Below are 8,445 nucleotides of genomic sequence, written 5' to 3' on the forward strand. Positions count from 1 at the left end.
ATGTTTTTGGTTGATTTCTGTAACTATATTAATAATACAATAAATATTTTAAACAATTTGATAAAAGAAAATTGTGATTAACTTATATGTAGTAGATTTAATTTTTAGCATTTTAATAGGAGTTTTACAATTTTGTTAGTAATACACTAAATATCTTAGATATAATTGATATTTGGAAGGTCTGAAGTTATAGTTAAATATCAGTCAAACCAGTTTCTTCTAATGTATAGCTAAAATTGATCTTGCTTGGAAACGTCAGAGTTAAATTTGTATCATTTCATACGTTAAGGCTAAATCTGCAATTCACTTAAAACGTTAGGGTTAACTTTGATTGTTTATCCCAAAAAGCTTAAATTTTTTAAAATCGAAATTTGGACCCATTTTTAGATTTGAAATATCATATTGTGTGATCCTTTTTAAGTCTAATTAGGTGTTATAATATATATATAATAAATTTGGGCCCCTTTTGCCCTTGGGCCCTGGACGGCCGCACTCCCAACCTATACCCAGGACCGACCCTGATAGATGGTATATTGCACTTCTTGCAAACTTCTTCTGATAACTCTACAATCACCTGATCACAGAAGACGTCAGAAAAGAGAGCCGGAGTCCGACGAACCCTCTACGCTGCTAAAGTTAGAAGATATTAGAGATACTATCAAGTAGCAAGTAACAGAGAAATGAAGTTTAAACTGGTTGAAGTAAGATACTTGAACTTGTGGAATGTCTTTGCTATCTATAGATAAAATAAAGTATACATGGAAATGTGGCATCATTTGATAGGTCTTCAGACCATATCTTTCCGTGCCATAGCACTTCTGAACATGGGAACGTGTATTTGGAATCCAACATACTCATTGGTCCACGTATTTCCAAATACATCTTCCGAAAACATCCTTCAGATGAAAGGTGGTCGAAACCATGACTTAACAGACTTTGGTGGAATTAGGCCCATTTGAAGACTTTAGACCACAACGGAACGTGACTTTCCAAAAGCCCAAATGACCTAGTATTGTATCAAACCATAATTGCTCATTATAAGGATCCGGCTTCATCCTGTGTGGATTCTAATAATAATAATAATTCAAACAAATATAAATAAACATTCTTGTACAAGGGAACAATGTCTTGTAAACATGGCATTTTGGTAATTTTCCCTTTTTCATATGATGCCCAAATTGTTTTCTTTTTTCATCCTAATAATGTAATCAAACCAAAATTTTATATTAAATTAACTAGCAAAAGGGTAAGAAAGAAATCAATTTATTATTATTATTATTATTATTATTATTATTATTATTATTATAGTCTGAATTTGGGACCAGGGAACATGAAATGTCAATTTCATGAATTTAAAACCTTCGCAAGAGTGCATGTGATGGGGAAAGAATGTAGAAAAATTAAATAAATTAAAGTAAAAAAATTAATTAAGTAATAAAAGAGAATAAAAAAAAGTCTGATTCTCTGAAGAAATGAAAGTGTTAATAATAGGAGCTCTGTGAATTCATTTATTTCTACTATTTTGTCTGCCACATTTAACTCAATTTCCTTTTTCAGAACTCCAAATTCTTGTTGACTTTCCTTTTTCAAGAGACTTTTAGGATGCATTTGGTCGTGCACAGCTAACAGAATGTAAATAAAAAAGAAAAACAGTGAAAAAAGAATGATCATGTCTGTTTGTTTCGGTTCCACGTAGGAAATGATATACATCTGATTCCCTTTGTGACTATTTGATGCAAATTAGATAATAAATCAGAATTATGTTTTTAACAATAATTTCTATACATATATGTGTTTGTATTAATAAATTAATCATATATAAATGTATGAATGAAAATCATTTTTTTTTTTTGACAATAAAGGTAATTTATTGATTATCCAAAGTTAGTGCATTACAAATAAACTCAGGGGGGCATTTACCCAAACCTCGCTGTCTGACTCAGAACTTACTGCCCGGGCTAGTAAGCGAGCAACATGGTTCGCAGACCTTTTAGTAAATAAGACAGCCCTAATCTCTTACTCGGAGATCATAGCTTTACAATCCTCTACTAAAATGCCAAAGGGAGAAACTAACTCAGAAGGGTTGTTGATGGCTAACACCAAGAGTTGCGAATCTGATTCCATTTGAACATTTTGAACCGCTTCCCGTTTGATCCAGCTTAACACTTCTCTACAGCTCATTCCTTCCGCGACTAAAGGATTCAAGGAAGCCCCCAATAAACCATTCCCTGCCGCAAGAAACTTGCCACCCTGATCCCTGTTGAGCGATTTCCCCAAGTGCACGGTTTCGCTTGTAGTAATAAAAATATCGATCCCACAGAGATACGTTTTTTAACGAAAAACTTATTTTTGTGTTTATTAATTTCGAACTGATTAGATTTACTATTAAATGTAAATGAAAAGTGAAAATTTGTTTAATTGAATTTAGGAAAAATAATTGTTTAATTGAGTTTGAGAACTTTGAGTATTTGAAAATGCTGGAATAAGATTTTATATTTAGAATAAATCGATTATTAGAAAGATCTTCTGATTTTAAGGATGAATTTTACAAAACAGGAACATTTAGAACTTGTTAGAAAAACGAATGAATTTATTCATTTGCATTAAGCAAAGAAAACAACTTAAACTTTGTATCAATTATGATGATGAAATAAATGACGGAACCTCTAATTAATTGGCTTTGAACGCGACAAAACCCTTTCGGGATAGTTGCCCTTACTCAAATTAAAACTCTTTCGAGATGATAATTTGCCTAAGTGTTCAACAAAGTTTCCTTGTAATGATTTTGAATTCAAGTGCATATTAATGAAAACACCAGTCTCACTTATATTGGATTGGTTACCATAAGTGCTGCATAACGATTTGTCGAATAGAACAGACTTTATTAGATGAAATATAAATTGATACAAGTTTACAGAGAATAAGGAGCATCGAGTTCTTCGAGGGCGTGCAAGTGAAGGGCTTGATCGGTTCCGCTTCCTTGGGTTTCCTAGGAGGTTGTCAGGCTCTGGGGCGAACACTCTACTCAATCTTCTCGCTGTAACTTCGTAATAGGGATTCGGTCGGACACTACCATGATGCAAACTAAAACTGGAACAATGTCTAAACGCTACTGAGTTGTAATTAAACTATAAACAATATGTGTACGTCATCTTGTTTTGTACAGAATCTAATTTCTAACTCTCGAAATGTTTTTACTTAGAACTTCGACATAAGTTCTACGCTCTGATTTCTATATCTATATTATAACATTTCATATCTCATCCTCTTTTTCTCCATATCAACTCTTTATTTATAGGTGATGAAGGGTTGAGTTTGAAGTGATGTGTTCCTTTGGTTAAGAGTCGTATCCGTTGTGAAAGGTCGTCTTTATCCACTTGAACGAACGCGTTTTTTGGATTTTCAGCATGTGTTAAATGCTCTTTGTAAAATTTCTGCACTTACCGAGGATGGTAATCCGCGGCCGTGAATGACGTAGCATTGAGATGAGCGACGGACGAAGGGGATAAATAGTTTAAACCGCGCGTGTCGCGGCCGCGGGTTGAGGATCCACTGTCGCGGCCCGACAAGTTTTCTTACTTCTTGCTTTCGTTCGTGTCCTCTGTTGGGGTTTAGTGTCCTATAGACAATTGTTGCAGGATACAAACTTATTGTAAATGAATTGTTCTTTATATCATTTGTTTTAATAAGATATATGTTTTATAACTATATAAAGGCAATCCCTTTTAAAGCACTAAATAAAGTCTAATAAAAGGAAATCCGTAAGTTTGTTTAAAGTGATTATAAAGTGTTCATACTAGCATGAAGTGAGACAGAACTTTATAATAAACTAATAAACTTAAAACCACCCCAAGTCAAGTGATATGTTTAGGATTGATATATCACTGTTGAGACTTGTATGTAACAATGTCTTCTGTCCGACAGAAAGCTGATCTCACAAGCTTCATATATATAGATATCTGGACAGTTACATAGATCCGATGAAACGTCGTTCATCAGGATTGGGGATCCGATTTGAGATAACAAGATGGGTAGAATCATCCTTGTCACCTGTTCATCTCATTGGTATTAATAGGTATAAATAATCCTCAGACTCAAAGGAATGTTAATTGGTCATCCTGAATTATTGAATGTGAGACTTTGATCGCGTGGTCCCACGATCCTTAACAGAGATGACTCTGGGGTGTGAACTGCAAAGGTTGGGTGTCACAGGAGGTAATGTCAGGGTAGTTATACATTGGATTGAGCATTTATCACTCCCGATGAATGGGAGATACGTCCAAGGATCGCTTGTGGAAGACTCGACTCTAAATCCTTGCAAGGTGATAGCTTAAGAGAAGAAATACAGATTTCACTTAACCTATCTATTTGAGTTGACTCGGCCTGTACAAGTAAAACGAACGTCTCGCTATATGTGACTTGACATCATCCATAGTCATAAGATTCAGTTCAAGGATGTAGTTGATAAAGGATCGAATTATACTGTAACTAATACGGAAGGGTTAACGGTAGAATCAACCTGTCTTCTTAACGGACTCTGGGGGAATGATTACGGACATGCCGATAACATACTATGTTCATCATTCCGTTATGCAAGGATTAAATATAATTCTTGAAGAAATTAATTTAATAGTTGCATACGGCCAGAAGTAGTAAGGACCTAATGGATCACACATAAGACTTGGAAACAAAAGAGAGATGAATCTGATTAATAGATGGAAGCCCAATTGAGCCCAGTAAGGCCCACTTGGATAGGGTGGTCGAAATTTGCAAATTAAAAGGGAGAGAATTAATTTATTTTACTCTTCCTAATTGGATTAGGATTGTGAAATTAAATTAATTAAGAGATAATCAAATTAGGAGTTTTAATTAGATTAATATACTCCTATTATTATCCAACTAGGTTATTTGTTATTATCCTAATTATATTGGATATATAGTAAGATAATAATTAGAAATCATATTCCGAATTGGATTCCTATTAAGTAACCTATTCCTATCTAACTAGGGTTTAGAGACAAGCTAATATATATACCCCTTACCCTTGGAATTTCGACCTATGCCTCCTCTACCTCTCTATGTGATTTTCGAAATTGGCATTAAGAGAGAGAAAGTGAATTCTCATCCCCAAGTTCGTGGACAAGAATTCATACGGCTTTCCATCGATTGATTAATCTTATTCATCCCTCTTTCTCTTTGATCTTGTGTTGGTTTATTAGAGGCAATCTATTTTGGTTGCATCTCATAAGGGTTGATTCTAACTTAATCTCACCGTGTTCACGAAAGAAGGAAAAACAATCAAAAGGGAGAAATTCGTTTTTCTTCGCCTTCGAGGATTCCCGGAGATTGAACCGTCGAATCGTCGCGATATTTGGACAGTAGATTCTAGACACATTCTTCCACGTTTCCACCGAAGGGATTGTCGTTCGGAGGTTTGGAAGGTCTGTTTCGAATAGGGGCAGATTGGTAAACAGTTTACATCTCCTTTGAAGTTGTGGGCACTTCGTTTGCAACGGTAGATTGATCATCGAAAGGTATATCTTCTTATCCCTCTTTATATGAAGTAGGCTAAAATTCTTATATTTCCGCTGCTATACCTTAGCCCTATTTCCAACATCCTCGACTTGGCGCTTTTCGATTTACGTCGTTTTTGACTCCTTTTGTAGGGTTTTTCTTCTGTTTTTGATCCTTTTTCGTTCCTATTTGGATTTTACCAAATATTCAGGTACCTTGCAAGAAAGAAAGATATTCGAAAGTAAAAGTAATCTAAACAGATATAAATAACACGAATATGTAATAAAAATGATATAAATATTAATGATATTTTAGGTATATTTTGGGCTTAACAAATCTCCACACTTAATCTTTTGCTAGTCCCGAGCAAAATTTGACTGAATTTATTCCTTAACTAATCTCTTTATGAAAATAAACATATATCTTTGTGTTACCTTTTAAATTAGTTAAGGCGAAAAGACTAACTTCGCATGGCAAATTTATACGCAAAATATCAAACTAACTTAGTATAAATACGATATATCATTCGTCTTGTATTTCAATGTTTAAATTGAAGTATTCGGGACGATGTAAGCACGCATGTTATTGAGTCTTTCATCTCAAGGCATTTCAAAACACCAAATTTCCTTTCCCAAACTTGAATTATTATATATAAGTATTAAGTTTAATTTATTTGCTTAGTTACGCCCGTGATAAGAGTGGTCTCGATCGTAACTTTATATGCATTTGATTTGTGTTCGCTTAAGAGGTACCGACCATGCCATGGGTGGACGCAATCGTTACTTTAAACTTTAAACACACTTAATTTTTCTAATTTAAACGTTCCTTTCATACCTCGATTGTGATAAGGGTGGTCGCAACCGTGGCCAAAAGTACGCTTTACTTATTTATTTCTTCCCTTTCATACCTCGACTGTGATAAGGTTGGTCTCAATCGTGGCCAAAAGTTAAGAATACGATTTATTGATTATAACTTGGGAAAAAGAAAATTAGCACATTCATCCTATATTGACTTAAAATTCAACATGTATTATGGCTAAAGTTTCCTTAAAAACTTCAATTGGTGTTAATATAAGACAAAATCAAAACCGAGCTAAAAATTGTTAGTTCAATTTAATGCCTATAAACCTAATTAAAAATTTAAAATAAGATTTATTGTATCATGAATTTCATGATATGAAATAGAGATTAAAAATAAAGAATTTTTTACTTAAATACATTTACTCGAGACAATTTTTACTTAAAATCGTGTCGAAGGTTTGTGAAAAATTTCGAAAATATAGTACCCGTATAGAAATATTATTTCTATCGATAATGATAACCTAAAAATAATCATAAAAGATATATAACTTATGTTTAATTTATAAATGTATAAAACAAATGTTAAGTTTTGAAAATTGTTGCAAAAAAAGTTAAAAAGTGTTGCAATATGTGTTGCATTAGTATTTTTTTGAAAACAAATGAGTGTTGCATATATTCATTCATTCATTTGCATACATTCATTCATTCATTCGTTTGCATAAAAATGATATATGAATATATCTCCTCCCACACTTAAATTGGACCATGTCCTCATTGGTGCAAAATGGAGATAAAACATTAAAGATAAAACAAACGGAAATAAACGAAAGATATAGCAAAGAAAACATTCATCATAAAAGTAAAGTAAGACTTAAATTGTACGAAACATAATAAAGATAAAAATGTACGAAACTGAAAATAAAACAAGATAAGATAAAAACGAAAGATAAAACCTAAACATGAGGCGGGGTATCCGGAGGTGTTGGTGAAGTCTCCACATTTCGGCGTCGGAAAAATGAAAGCATCCGATGCCGAGTCGATCTATGCTCACGCCTCAAAGTATTGAGGTTGTCATTCATCACCATATTGTTCTCCACCAAATCATCAATTCTCAAATTCATTTGTCTATTATTCGCATTGATTTGGTTCAGAATACGCCTCAAATCCACCGGGTCATTATCATGAGTTGCTTGGGCTTGTGGGGCAGCATCCGCTCCTTCCTCCGCACCTTCTGCTTCGGTACCTACATTATGAGAACTAGAAGCGCCTCCACCCATAGTGCCACGAAGATGTGCAATACGGGCAGTATAAGAAATAAAAACGGGAGGAGCCGCAGAAACCAACAAATGAGCCCGCTCAAGAGCCGCAATGTCCAAAGCCGGAACATATCCATGGTAGGTGGACATATCATAAGTTGCCAATTCATCCCGTGCTCCCAAAACAATAGTGGTGATTAAATTACCGAGAGGGACTTGAGTGGTGTGAGCCCTCGAAGCACGATACAAATTGTCAAAAAGCATTCCAATGCTATCAACCCGCAAACCCTTGAACAAACAATCCCAAACAAACAAATCTCGGACTTGAATCTTTGAACTCTCAACACGACCAAAAAGTGAAAAACTCAAATACTTGTGAAAGAAGAACACACAATTATCCTTAATCAACTTGCTTGAAGTGTTCTTGGAGTCAAAAGAAGTTTGGTCGGAAAGAGTTTGCCAAAAAGAGTTATTGTCAAAATCCCTAGGCTTATCATAAAAGTCACTAGTAGGGAAACCAAACATATTACCCATAGCCTCATAATCAACTGTATAGGTAACACCATTATTCCGAAAAAAAAATTCAGTCCTCTTCTTGTTCATCTTTAAAGTAACCAAGAATTCAACCACGTACTCTTGAATTTGTGGAAAACGCATAGAAGCAAAAGTTTCCCATCCTAAAGTTTCAATAAAAGCAGTAATTTGTGTAGTGAAGTTCAACTTTCTTACCGAATCAAAGTCAAGAAACTGCATATCCACGAACTTACAATTGGGGTTTGAAAAGTGCTTGAAACGTCCAACTTCTTCCTCAGAATGAATGTCGAAATAAGCTCTGCAACTAATCCTTAGGCGATTAGCCTCAGTGACAGCCGGCT

This window comes from Euphorbia lathyris, chromosome 8 (assembly GCF_963576675.1).
Source record: "Euphorbia lathyris chromosome 8, ddEupLath1.1, whole genome shotgun sequence".
Classification (NCBI taxonomy): Eukaryota; Viridiplantae; Streptophyta; class Magnoliopsida; order Malpighiales; family Euphorbiaceae; genus Euphorbia; species Euphorbia lathyris.